Genomic DNA, 14,518 nt, shown 5'->3' with positions numbered 1-14,518 from the left:
GATGTTGGCACTGCTAGAAAGACTAGCATTGTTACCCATTGCTAATTAACCTTGAGGCCATGGTAATGAGCAGTCCATGAGATGGAGGTATACCCACAATGCTGAGTAAAATACCATATCATCAATGAGATAAATGATTAGCTCACAGCAGTAAAGATCAGGCTCCTTGTGAGCATCCTGAGAGTGGACCTATGAGGGAGCAATACAACGGTGTGGGATTAAATGCAAGTCAAGGCCTGTTTCGTTGACCTTGTGGGAGTGGTATAGAGAGAGGCAGCCAGACTCCACCCCTTGGTGATATCATATTCCCAAAGTGACACACATTGAGCAAGAGCATGCAGCTCATTGGCTGAATATTTGTATTATTCTTTATTGTTTTATAATATCTATTGTGGTTTATTCTTTTGATATTTTTATACTGTTTCCATATGTTTTTAGCTTTTTGGATACAGCGTATGTAGGGTAATAGTTTAACTTTTTTTTTGAGCAGTTTTACACATGAGGTTCTTTAAGTTTAACTGGGTGTTGTGCTGTCTGTGGCTTAGGGAAATTCTGAGATGCTTCCTCCAGTCGGGATGGCCACACCTATCTGAAAGGGTTTCCAGGTACTAAGGCTTGGATCTTGAGCATCTTCTGGAGACACAGAGGCACATCTGTGAAGCTGAAGGCTATGTGGGTATGTGGCTTGTCAATCCACACACTAAAGAGCTTCAGGAAGAGAGGGAATGGGTGACCATTCAGAGGAAAGGGGTACGCAGGCAGATGGGATAGCCCCCAGAGGGTGTCCCATTTGATAACCATTTTTCTGCAATTGGAGAATGATGACAGCGAGGGTTCCATTGTGGAATGCAGCAAGGGAAATGTTCACAGCATTATGGGTGGCTCAGCTGCCCAAGTGAAGAGGAGCAAGAGTCTAAAGGAAATAGTGGTAGGTCACTCAATAGTGAGGGGTGCAGGATGGCATTTCTGTAGCCACAGGAGTGAATCCAAGTTGTGTTGCCTCCCTGGGCCCAGGTTCAGGCAAAATCACTGAACCTCTGCAAGGCATCCTGAAGGTGATAAGCCAGACGTCATGGTACACCTTAGTACCAACGACATTAGGTAGAATGAAGGATGTGTTCTTACATTAAGAATTCAGGGAGCTAGGCAGTTTAAAAAGCATGACATCTAAGTCTGCAGTCTCTGAATACTCCTAGTGCCATGTGCTAGTGAGGACAGAAATAGGAGAATAGAGTAGAGAGGAATGTGTGGCACAAGAGTTGGTGCAGGAGGGAGAGTTTTAGATTGCTGCATCACCAGGACTGTTCCTGGGAAAGGTGGGATCTGTAGAAGGTTGAGGGGTGACCTTAACGAGATTAATAAAATCATGCTGGTCTCCTTCCTGTTGGAAAGATGTTGTGAAACTTAAAAGGCTTCTGAAAAGATTTACAAGGATGTTGCCAGGGTTGGAGGATCTGAGCTACAGGGAGAGGCTGAACAAGCTGGGACTGTTTTCCCTGGAGCGTTAGAGGCTGAGGGGTGACCTTATAGAGGTTTACAAAATTATGAGGGGCATAGATAGGATAAATAGACAAAGTCTTTTCCCTGGGGTCAAGGAGTCCAGAACTAGAGGGCATAGATTTAGGGTGAGAGGGGAAAGATATAAAAGAGACCTAAGGGGCAACTTTTTCACGCAGAGGGTGGTACGTGTATGCAATGAGCTGCCAGAGGAAGTGGTGGAGGCTGATACAATTGCAACATGTAAGAGGCATTTGGATGGGTATATGAATAGGAAGGCTTTGGAGGGGTATGGGGCGGATGCTGGCAGGTGGGACTAGATTGGGTTGGGATATCTGGTCAGCATGGACGGGTTGGACCGATGGGTCTGTTTCCATGCTGTACATCCCTATGACTCAATGAGAGATGTAGTTCAGGTGAATGGCAGGTGCCCTCATTTGGCAGATTTCAAGACTAGGGGGCGTATTTTTAAGTTGAGATGAGAAAGATTTAAAATGGGCATGAGGGGCAATCTTTTTTCACAGAGACTGGTTCGTGTGTGGAGTGAACTTCCAAAGGAAGTAGTGGATGGGGGTACGGTTAAAATATTTAAAAGGCATTTAGACAAGTACATGAATAAGAAAGGTTTGGAGGGATTACGGTCCAAGCGCAGGCAGGTGGGACTGGTTTAGTTTGGGATCAATGTCGGCATGGACTGGTTGGACTGAATAGTCTGTTTCTGTGTTGTATGACTCTATGTACAAGGGATGGTCTGCATCTGAGCCACATTAGGATCAACTTCCTTATGAGTGGGCTTGCTAGTGCTGTTGGAAAGAGTTTAAACTAATCTAGAAGGGGAGGGGACACAGAGCATTAATATAATAGGACAGTGTCAAATGCAAGAGATTATTGAGCTAACACGATAAGGCACAAAGATCTATCGAGTCACACAGCACAGTAACAGCTCCTTCGGTCCAACCAGTTTATGCCAAACAATGTCCCAAACTAAACTGACTCCACCTGTCTGCTCCTGCTCCATAGTCCTCCAAGCCTTCCCTATTCATAGGTTTATCTGAATGTTTTTTTAAATGTTGTAGTTGTGTCTGCATCCACCATTTCCTCATGAAGTTCATTCCTGATGCAAACCACCCTCTGTATCTTCTTTAAATCTCTCTCCTCTCACCTTAAAAATGTGCCCCCCCCAGTCTTGAAATCCCCCATCCTAGGGAAAACACATCTACAATTTTTTATCTATACCCTTCATGATTTTATAAACATTTATAAGGTCACCTCTTAACCTTCTCCACTCCAGTGTAAAAATGTCCCAGCCTATGCAGTCTTTTCTTATTACTCAAACCTTCCCCACCCAACAACATCCTGGTAACTTTTTTCTCAAGGAGAAAGTGAGGACTGCAGATGCTGGAGATCAGAGCTGAAAATGTGTTGCTGGAAAAGGGCATGAGCCTGAAGAAGGGCTCATGCCTGAAACATCGATTCTTCTGCTCCTTGGATGCTGCCTGACCTGCTGCGCTTTTCCAGTAACACATTTTCAACCCTTTTCTCAACCCAGATTATGAAAAAAAACAGTTGGTGGACAGTGGGCTTCAATGAGGCAACAGCTGGGCAAGGCAGACTGGAATGAGAGAGTGATAGGGAAAGCTGTAATTGAATAACAGTCTATCTTTATAGAGAAATGTTTCAGGTACAGTCAAAGTATATACCCTCAAATGGAAAAGGTGGAGCACATGAATACAGAGTTCCCTGGATGACAAAGGAGGTACAAATCAAGATAAAGAAGTTAAATTGCGCTTATGATAGGTGCCAGGAAGATAATACAATTGAGAACCAAAAAGGATGCAGACATTTCAAATTGTGCATGAACAAAGCAAATAAAAGAAACAAATATCAATTATGAGAAAATACTGACAGTCAAAATAAGAGGGATGCCTTCCTATTCTTCAGGCATATAAACAGAAAGAAAGAGGGGTAAAAGGAGGACTAGGCTGATTAAATCAAAAATGATATTTATGCATTAGGCAAGAAACATGGCTGAGGTGTTAAATGAATAATTTAACATCTGTCTTTACAAAAGAGGGAGGTGCTACGCAGGTCATGATAACAGAAGAGGAAACTCTGACACTACAAAGGTTCAAATTGAGGGAGGAAGAAGTGTTGAGTAGACTGTTGGTACTTTAAGTTGATAAGTCACCGGGACCTGAAGAGGTAAATCCAAGGATATGAAAGCAAGTGGGAGTGGAAATTACAGGCACACTTAACATTATCTTTTAGTCTTCCCTCGACTTGGAGAAATGGCATAAATCTGGAGAATTGCAAACATTAAAGCCTTATCCGAGAAAAGTTGTCAGGATAAACCAACATTTACAAAGTCAGTGGTAAGGAAGCTTTGAGAAGCATTTTCTTTTCAGATTAGAATTAGTATTCACATTTGCACTAGTCGCTTTACTATCACTGGGTCAAAATCCTTGGTTCCCTCCCTAAGAGCATTGTGTATCTACCTACAGCACATGGACTGCTGTAATTCAAGGCAGTAGCTCACCACCACCTTCTCAAGGGCATCTAGGAATGAGTTGGCTCAGCCAGTGATGTCCAGGCCCGAGAGGAGAAGGAACTAAAGGTCACATGGAAAAGTGGGTTGATTAGGAAGAGACAGTATGCATTTATGAAAGGGAATTCTTGCTTGCTTAACTTGTTGGAGTTTTTTTGAGGATTTAGCAGAAAGGCTTGATGAAACCAACACTGTTGACGTGGTGTATATGGACTTCTGGAAGGTGTTTAATATAGTGCCACACAACAGACTGGTAATAAACGTTATGTGTCATGATATAGAAGGGTCAGTACAAACATGATCATAAAACAAATAAATGTTAGGAAACAGAGCATTGGTCAATGGATAATTTCCTCAGGGGTCAGTATTGGAACCCTTGTTTTTTCTGACATACATTATTGATCTGGATCTTGGTGTACTGAAAACAATTTTAAAAGTTGCAAATGGCACAAAACTTTGAAGAGGTGTAAACAGTAGAATTTCAATGCAGAGAAGTGCGAGGTGATGCACTTGGGGAGAAAGAACATTGAAAGGTTCTGCATGATAGGTTAGTTAGTAAGGTTAGATTACCATGGGGTGAGGCTATCCAATTAGATACAAAATTACCTTGAAGGTAGCAGATGAAGGTTGGTGTAGATGGTTGCTTTTCAGACTGGAGGCCTGTGACCAGTGGTGTGCCATAAGGATCAGAGCTGAGTCTGCTGCTTTTTGTCACTTATATAAATGACTTGGATGTGAATATAGGAGGTAATAAGTTTGCAGATGACACCAAAATAGGTGGTGTAGTGGATAGTGAAGAAGTTTATCTCAGAGTAAAACGGGACCTTGATCAGATGGGCCAATGGGCTGAGGAGTGGCAGGTGGAGTTTAATTTAGAGAAATATGAGGTGTTGCATTTTGATAAGGCAAGCCAGGGTGAGACTTACATAGTTTATGGTAGGTCTGTGGGGAATGTTGCTGAACAAAGAGACTTTGTGGTCCAAGCGCGTAGTTCCTTGAAAGTGGAGTCACAATAGACATCATGGTAGAGGAGGCATTTGACATTAGATTAGATTAGATTAGATTAGATTAGATTACTTACAGTGTGGAAACAGGCCCTTCGGCCCAACAAGTCCACACCGCCCCGCCGAAGCGTAACCCACCCATACCCCTACATCTACATCTACATCTACATCTACCCCTTACCTAACACTACGGGCAATTTAGCATGGCCAATTCACCTGACCGGCACATCTTTGGACTGTGGGAGGAAACCGGAGCACCCGGAGGAAACCCACGCAGACACGGGGAGAACGTGCAAACTCCACACAGTCATGCTTGCCTTAATTGGTCAGGACATTGAGTATAGCAATGTGGACGTCATGTCACAGTTGCACAGGACACTGGTGGGGCTACTTTTCAAATACTGCATTGAATTCTGGTTGCCCTTCACTCGTAATGATATTGTTAAACTTAAGAGGAATCAGAGAAGACTCATAAGGCTGTTGCCAGAGTTGGAAGGTTTGAGCTCTTGGGAGAAGCTGAATAGGCTACGGCTTTATTCCCTCTAATGTCGGAGGCTGAGATGTGACCTTATAGAGGTTTATAAAATCATAAGGAGCACGGAAAGAGTGAATAACTAATGTCTTTTCCCCAGGGTGGGGGAGTGCAAAATTAGACGGTGTAGGTTTACGGTGAGAGGGGAAAGGCTTAAAAAGGAGCTGAGGGGTAACTTGTTCACACAGGAAGTGGTGTGCATATGGAGCGAGCTGCCAGAGGAAATGATGGAGATGGGTACAATTGCAAGATTTAAAAGGCGTCTGGATGGGCATATGAATAGAAAGGGTTTAGAGGGATATGGGCTAAATGCTGGCAAATGGGACTAGGTTAGATTGGGATGTCTGGTTGTTGTGGACAAGTGGACTGAGGGGTCTACCTCTGTGCTATATGATCCTATGACACTATAAAAGAAAATATAAAATAGGAGGTAAAATTCTAAATGTGTTGCAGGAGCAGAGCAACCTGGGTATATATGTGCAGGGATCACTGAAAAAGTATACTAGAGAGAGTACTTATTAAAGAATTGAATATCCCCAGCTTCATTAATTGAGGCATACAGTGCAAGAGCAAGAAGGTGACGTTGAATTTGTAGAATACTCAGCTGGAGTATTATGTACAGTTCCGGGAGCCACATTAGAAGAAATGCATTGGATACAGTGCAAAAGCAATTTACAAGAATCGTTCCAGGGATGAGGAGTCTCAGTTCTGAGGATATGTTGAAGATATTGGGACTATTCTTTCTGAAAAGAAGAATGCTGAGAGGCAATCGAATGGAGGTTTACAAAATCAAGAGCAAGCTGGAGAGAATTGATAGGGAGAAACTGTTTCTTTTTGTAAAAGTAACATGAACGAGAGGCTATAGATTTAAAGTGATTTGCAAAAGAAGCAAATTAATGTGAGAAAAATGCTTTTCCACGCAGTATGTAGTTAAGGTATACCTCAGTAGCTAAGGGATGTGATAGCTTAGTTATTATCAGTAGGCTATTAATCTAGACACCTAGGTAATGTTCTGAGCACCCAGATTTGAATGCGACAATAGTGGATATTTAATGAGATGACTTTAATGAAATCTAGAATTAAGAATCATGAAACTGCTGCCAATTGTTGGAAAATTTGGACTGGGAAGGAAACAGCTGTCCTCACCTGGTACAGCTGACATATGACTCATTGCAATGCGGTTGACTCTTAATTGCTCACTGGGTAATTAGAGATAAATAAATACTGGTCTTGCCAGTGATGTCCACATTACATGACTGAATTTTTAAAAATCTCTGCCTAGAAATATGGTGGAGGCAGATTCAAATGAGACGTTCAAGGGGGGCACTGAATGATCATTCGAAAATAAATGGGAATAAGGTATAAAAACAAGAGATTAGCATGAGGTAATGATGCTCATTTGAAGAGTTGGTGTAGCCCAAGTGGCTGATTCAAAACTGAAAGAACTGCAAATGCTGGAAATGGGAAAAAAGAAATTGCTGGGAAAACTCAGCAGCTCTGGAAGCATCCGTGGAGAGAAATCAGAGTTAACGTTTTGGGTCCAATGACCTTTCCTCAGAACTGATGGTCGCTAGGAAGAAGTTAGATTTTATGCAAAAGATAGAGTGAGGGGGAGGGGGTAAGGAGCATACAATGGGTGGAGATAGAACCCAAAGAGAGAGAACAGTTGGATAGACAAAGCAATGGGTAACTATCAGCCTGAGAGAATGAATAGCTACTAATGGGGACTATTAGTGGCCAGTAATTGGTTGTGCATGTTACCTCCACAGCTGCCGCTGAAGACACCACTTCCGTGAATGCCACTCAGAATGTCATTTCCGCCTCCACGGGTGCCACCAAATGCACCATTTCTGTCCTCTGACCGCTGGCGTTTATGTCACTTCCTCTGGTGATGTCACCAATGATCACATGACCATCCCCCTCATTCCTGAGAGGGTCTCCAACCCCACTCCCAACTCCAGTTCTACACTAGGCTCCAGCCCCAGCCTTACTGTGTTTTTACCATCCCCACACACCTCCCCCTCACTGAGGATGAATGATCAGTCCTCAGTAAAGGTCTCAACTTCATCCTACTATGCTCCCAGGTCAACAAATTCCATACACATTGGGACATCAAAATTTTCTTCCACTACCCCTGTCTCTGTGCTTACTTTGTCAATCGTGACTCCCACCCACCCACAGAGGAGCCCTTCTCCCACCTAAAACATACTCCATCCTTTTGGAAACTCCCTCATGGTCTCTTACTCGCCCTCAACCTCTTCATCTCCAACGGCCACCATGACATTGACAGCCTCAACCTATCAATTCCTCTCAACCACTCCAACCTCTGACCCTCAGAAAGTGCAGCCTTCCACTCCCTCTGCTTCAACCCCAACCTCACCATTAAACCAGCGGACATGGGGGTGGATGGGGAGCAGTGGTAGTTTGGTGCACCAACCATGGCTGAAGACAGGCACCAACTCATGGACACCTCCACCTACCACCCCCTCAATCATGAAATCACCTCCTACCACCAAAACATCATCTCCCAGACCATCCACAACCTCATCACCTTAGGGATCTTCCATCCACAGCCTCAAACCTCATATTTCCACAACCCCACAGCACCTGGTTTTACCTCCTACCCAAAATTCACAAACCTGACGGCCCGGTCAACCCATTGTCTCAGCCTGCTCCTGCCCACTGAACCTCTCTCCTCATATCTCCGTAATGTCCTGTCCACCTTGGTCCAGGAACTCTCCACCTATGTTCAGGAAACCACTCATGCCCTCCATCTCCTTCATGACATTTGTTTTCCTGGCTCCCCATTACCTCATCTTCACCACAGACATCCAGTCCATGTACGTGTCCATCTGCCATGGTGAAGGCCTCCAATCCCTCCGTTTCTTCCTCTCCCACTCACCCAACCAGTACCCCTTCACCGACACACTCATGGTCCTCACCCTCAACAACTTCTCCTTTGAATCCTCCCACTCCCTTCAGAACCAAAGGGGTAGCCATGTGCACCCGCATGGGCCCCAGCTATGCCTGCTTCTTTGTCAGGTACTTGGAATAGTCCATCTTCCGTAGTTACACCAGCACCATTCCCCACCCTTTCCTCTGCTACATCGATAACTGTATCGGCGCCACCTCGTGCTCCCATGAGGAGGTTGAACAGTTCATCAACTTCACCAACACCTTTCATCCTGACCTCAAGTTCACCCGGACCATCTTGGACACCTCTCTTCCCTTCCTGGACCTCTCCATCTCCAACTCCAGTGACTGACTCAACATGGACAACTCCATCAAACCCACCGACTCCCACAGCTAACTAGACTGCACCTCCTCCCACACTCCCTCCTGTAAAAATGCTATCCCTTACTCCAAATTCCTCTGCCTCTGCCTTATCTGTTCCCAGGAGGAGCAATTCCACTCTAGAACATCCCAGATGTCCTCCTATTTCAAGGACCGCAATTTCACCTCCCCCCTCCCCCAACAATGTGATCAACAATGCCCTCCAGCACATCTCCTCCAATTCCCACACCTCCACCCTTGAATCCCACCTCTCCAACTGCAACAAGGATAGAATCCCCCCCGTCCTCATCTTCCACTCACCAATCTCCGGATACAGCTCATTATCCTTTGCCATTTCCGTCACCTACAATCAGACCCCACCACCAAAGATATATTTCCCTCCCCATACCTACCAGCATTCTGCAGAGACTATTCCCTCTGCAACTCCCTCGTGAGGTCCACGTAACCTCCCCAAACTACCCTCCACTCCTGGCACCTTCCCTGAGCCACACCTGTCCCCTCACCTCCGTCAAAGGCCACAAAGAATCCTTCCACATCCAGCAGAGATTTTCGTGCACATCCAAATACCACATCTACTGTGTCTGTTGCTCTTGATATGGTTCTACATTGGTGAGACAGGACACCAACTCATGGAAAGTTTCAGGGAATGTTTCTGGGACACAGGCACCCAACCACCCCACCACTCTTTATTTCAGATTACCTACAGTGTGGAAATAGGCCCTTCCTCCCAACAATCCACACCGACTCTTCGAAGAATAACCCACCCAGACCCATTTCCCTAGCACTAATGTGCAATTTAGCATGGCCAATTCATCTGACTTGTATATCTTTGGACTGTGGGAGGAAACTGGAGCACCCGGAGTAAACCCACACAGACACAGGGAGAATGTGCAAACTCCACACAGACAGTCGCCCAAGGCTGGAATCGAACCCGGTACCCTGGTGCTGTGAGGCGGCAGTGCTAACCACGGAGCCACCGTGCCACCCTGTGGCCTACCATTTCAACTCCTCCTCCCACTCTGCCAAGGACATGGAAGTCCTGGGCCTCCTCCACTGTCAAAGCCTAGCCACCCGATGCCTGCAAGAAGAACACCTCATCTTCCACCTAGGGACCCTTCAACCCCTGGGTGGCACGGTGGCACAGTGGTTAGCACTGTTGCCTCACAGCGCCAGAGATCTGGGTTCAATTCCCGCCTCAGGCGACTAACTGTGTGGAGTTTGCACGTTCTCCCCGTGTCTGCGTGGGTTTCCTCCGGGTGCTCCGGTTTCCTCCCACAGTCCAAAGATGTGCAGGTCAGGTGAATTGGCCATGCTAAATTGCCCGTAGTGTTAGGTAAGGGGTAAATGTAGGGGTATGGTGGGTTGCGCTTAGGCGGGGCGGTGTGGACTTGTTGGGCCGAAGGGCCTGTTTCCACACTGTAAATAATCTAATCTAACCACACTGCATCAATGTTGATTTCATCAATTTTCTCATCTCCTCTCTTCCCACCTCATTCCAGATCCAACCTTCCAACTCAACACCACCGTCTTGAACTGTCCTACCTGTCCATCTTCCTTCCCACCCATCTGCTCCGCCCTCCCCTCTGACTTATCACCATCACCACATACCTGCATCTACCGATCTCCTTCTCAATTAGTTCCCCCCACTCCCAGCATCCCCACCTCCTATTTATCTCTCAAACCCCTTCCCTCCCTTGTATGCCTGATGAAGGGCATCTCTCCTGCTTCTCAGAGGTTGCCGGACCTGCTGTGTTTTTCCAGAGCCACACTTTTCAACTGTCTGTGTAATAGCAAACTGTGTGATAACAAGGCCTGGAGTGTGGGGGTTGGGTTAGGACACGGAAGAAGCTGAAGCCCTAAAGTTGTTGAACTTGTTACTAAGTCCAGACGGCTTTAGAGTTCCCGAGCGGAAAATGAGGAGCTGTTCTTCCAGCTTGTATTGAGCTTCTATGGAGCACTGCAGTAAGCCTGAGACAGAGAGGTCGACCAGAGGACAGGGTGGGGTGTTGAAGTGGCAGAATGGGCTGAATGACCTTCCTCTGGGACATAACATTGCAGAAATCGGAGTTCCAGGCTTTGGAACTGCAGCAGCGGCTGGAAACACTGAGACCAATCTGAGGTGTACATGGACAGCACATTCAGAGTGGTCACATTGCAGCTTAACGGCTTGGAGGCAGGGAGGAAAGGGGTGACCGCCAGGCAGTCATGTGATTCTGTGATTATTGCCAGGGAGAACATGACTTCCAAATGCACGTTACAAACTGAGCACTGACCTCCAATATATGGGATAACTTATGATGCAGCTGGCCGAGTTAATTAAAATAAAAGGCTGAATGTGAAATGCGATCAGCTCAGCCCCCTAATTAATTTTTTTTTCAAAGTCTTTGCAAACCATCATGATGGCATTGTGGGCTACAATCTGTCCCGGTCTACACAGATGCAGAAATAAATACCATCTGTTAACATCCTGGGGTGGGCAATGTGGGTTTTACATCTGTAAATGAGTTAATCAATTTTCTAATGCCAGGCACTTACAGTAAATGCTTCGGACTATCTGGTACTCCAAACCATGAATTAAAGTGGCACCACCTTGTGCCAATTTGGTAATTCTACCACAGATCAAGGCTATGCAAGGAGTCATAGCACTGCACAGGACATATGGTGCATTGCTGTCAAAGCTCTGCCCGTTTACAATTGTGAAAGCACTGTATTTGGACCATCACCAATTCGCACAAGTCAATGGCAGGTTATGAGGTAGAGTCTGCCTCAGTGAACTCCAGTTGTGCGAACAGTCTCAGAGCATCCATGGGCAGTTAAAGCTGCCATCTCCCTTTATCTTCAGCTGATTGAAATCAATCCCAAATTCATTAGGGATGAAAATCAATCACTTCCACTTTTTAATAATGTGAAGGGCTTGAGTAGAGGTAGGGAAAAGAAGGGAAAAGAAAAAGTGAAGGAAAATGTTTTTGGAATCTTGCACAACCTCAGGATGTCCACAAAGAGTGCTTCTGAAGTGTAGCCCATGCTCATTATGTAGGACTCTTACACTGACCAGCTCAGCAGAATGGCCATTCTGTACACTCTATATAATTCATAGGAAACGTTGATAGTTTATTTAATTTCTAATGGACCATCACTGTAACCCCTTTCACCCAGAAATCTCAAGTTCATTCTTACCTTTATGAACAGTGGACATGATGTGTACCTAGGGAATGGCTGGAAGTTTTATGCAGTTATTTACAATTTCAAAACTGACACAGACCTTTTATTTGTTGTTGACCAGTCATACCCCTGCTTACTCCAAGTTACCAGCAGACATGGTGAGTGGGAGAACCCATGAGGACTGCAGATGCTGGAGATCAGAGACAAAACGTGTGATGCTGGAAAAGCACAGCTGGTCAGGCAGCATCCAAGGAGCAGGAGAGTTGATGTTTCAAACATAAGCTCTTCATCAGGAATCCACATTAGGCTCACAGTGCTTAAGGAAAGCTCACTTTCAGAAATATGGTCAGTGGTTTGTTATCATGTGCACAAGTACCACTGAGGATAATTTTTGCCTCCCTTGGGTGGGTAACAAACTACCAAGCAGATCACTCCCCTATTATGGATACCATTTGCAGTTGGTAGTGTGGTGATTGTAACAAGGTCAGCTATATGATCCTCATAGAATATGAGTTCCCTGACTGGGGCTGTTAATCTGGTCCAATCAGGGAGCCCTGGCTGACAGTTAAGAACAGGAGTGTCAGACATCCTGTTCACTGAGAGCTGGCTCAGAGGGAGCTGGATCCATGTCAAGGACTCTCTGTGTGATGCGATACCGGCCTTTGTGGAGTTTTTCAAATTGCATGCCAGGGTTTCCCATTAATTTGGTGGGACATTTGGCCTCTTCATGAAAACCTGTAGGAAATTCCCAAAATGTTCCCGTTATCCCCGTGACTGGCTCCTGCTGTTCCCAAGACCCCAGTGGTGCAATTGCTTCTGGAATCTGATCTTGGTCTATGAATTACATATTTTGACTTTGAGTGATTAGTTCTTCAATGCTGGGCAATTGGCCTGGGAGAGGAGTCCATTATTTGTCTGCCCTTTTTTTTAAACCACTGGCTTTGAAGGATATTGCACTTGTTACTTTTTCAGAGCGTTGAGAAACCCAGTGTAGGATGTTCAAGTCCCCAAAGACTATAGGAGTGTGGCATACTGCCCTTAAACCATATCCTTCATCACAGGTCTGAGATCTTAATCCTAAATGTTTCTTTTCACCGTCATCCAAGAGCTGAGCTACATATCGAAGACAATGATGCATTCCATCACCTAAATCAGCCTTTGTTGAAAAGTGTTACCTAAAATAAGGAAAATGGTCCAGGAGCCCGAGCAGTTTGCATGCAGAATCCTTAGTTAACAGCATGATAGAAAATGGATTTTTAGAATCATTTCCATCAACACAGATATTTTCTGAAAAGTTTTCAAAACATATGGCTATGATTGCTTGTTGGTTTTACCAGTCATTTAGATTTGTTGACCTCTACGTTTTTCTGTTGTGAGTCTAATTCCGGTGTGAAATGTCCAACTTCTGAGATAGCAGTTTCATCTTTCATTATCATATCATTTGCATGCTTACAACACACTAGGGCTTACAAATATCTCTATCAGTCCCACTGCAAGTTAGCTTGTGCTACAGAAGGGGTGCAATCCCAATGTATCTGGTTATCCATCCAAATGCTAGTCCATCTCTGCACCAGAATTGCACGACTTTTGTAACCAATATATAATTTCATGCAAATAGCATCTTTGATGCTGTAGGTGGCAGTATGGTACCATGCTGAGGAGAGATTGAATCTGTGTATCTCAGTTAGTCTGAAGTTTAAAGACATTCCATTGCGATCAGGGTGGAGGACATTGTGAAAGAGGTGGAATGATAAAAAACATTTTACACACAAATTTAAACCATCTATAAAACGTTAAATCTTACAGTTTTCCACCATCCACTTATCCACCAATGAAACATTCAAACTTCTAACTATATAGCCTGCTCCGGTGTAAAGCAAATACTGTACATTACAGCTTATCACGAAGACTGAAGTTGAAATCACTGTGCTTTAAATCACACAACCTAGTAGACACAGACACCAGTTTTCCACTGAAATCCTGTGCTGTCAGAAATCAGAGTCCTTCCATTCAGTGTGATTTTTTCCCCCTGTAATGACTGGGACGTATCTAAGCGTAATCAATAGCTAACAGGCGACTGAACACACGGTGAGAATTCAACCACATTACCTGAATAATTGGAAAATGTGTCCTTCAATTACGAGGCAATTTCTGAAAGAGCTGACTGCAAAATACTGTTTTCCCGACTCCCAACTCTTACTGGTAGAGGTCAAACTGAGTCAGAGTCCAAATTTATCTGAAGCTGTCCATCAGAGGTAAATGTGAGCACCTCCCAAAGGGGGTTAGATTTGAGTTAAAAATACTTTACAAATTTTAAACAAACCTGTGAATAAAAATGCTACAAAATATTTCCATCTTAGTGTAGTAAACGGCATAGTTTAGATAACATCGCACAGTGTTCAGGATTATTGCGTGATATACATTACATAGCAGGTGATACATCATAACGCACAGTAGAAAACACAGTCTGTGGCAGAGTACACA

At 44.7% G+C, this 14,518-nt stretch overlaps 1 long non-coding RNA gene across 1 annotated transcript in view; it reads right to left on the bottom strand.

Moving 5' to 3' along the window:
* Nucleotides 1-14,217, bottom strand: part of LOC140453302 (uncharacterized) — a 68,546-nt gene extending 54,329 nt beyond the window's left edge. Inside the window, exon 1 of the long non-coding RNA XR_011952340.1 lies at nucleotides 14,144-14,217. This is a non-coding gene — a long non-coding RNA (uncharacterized lncRNA). The remainder of the gene's footprint in view (nucleotides 1-14,143) is intronic.
* Nucleotides 14,218-14,518: the final 301 nt, after the last annotated feature.

Source organism: Chiloscyllium punctatum, chromosome 27 (assembly GCF_047496795.1).
Source record: "Chiloscyllium punctatum isolate Juve2018m chromosome 27, sChiPun1.3, whole genome shotgun sequence".
NCBI lineage: Eukaryota > Metazoa > Chordata > Chondrichthyes > Orectolobiformes > Hemiscylliidae > Chiloscyllium > Chiloscyllium punctatum.
The sequence above is the reverse complement of the archived record's forward strand: the minus strand, read 5'-3'. Positions and strand labels throughout refer to the sequence as shown.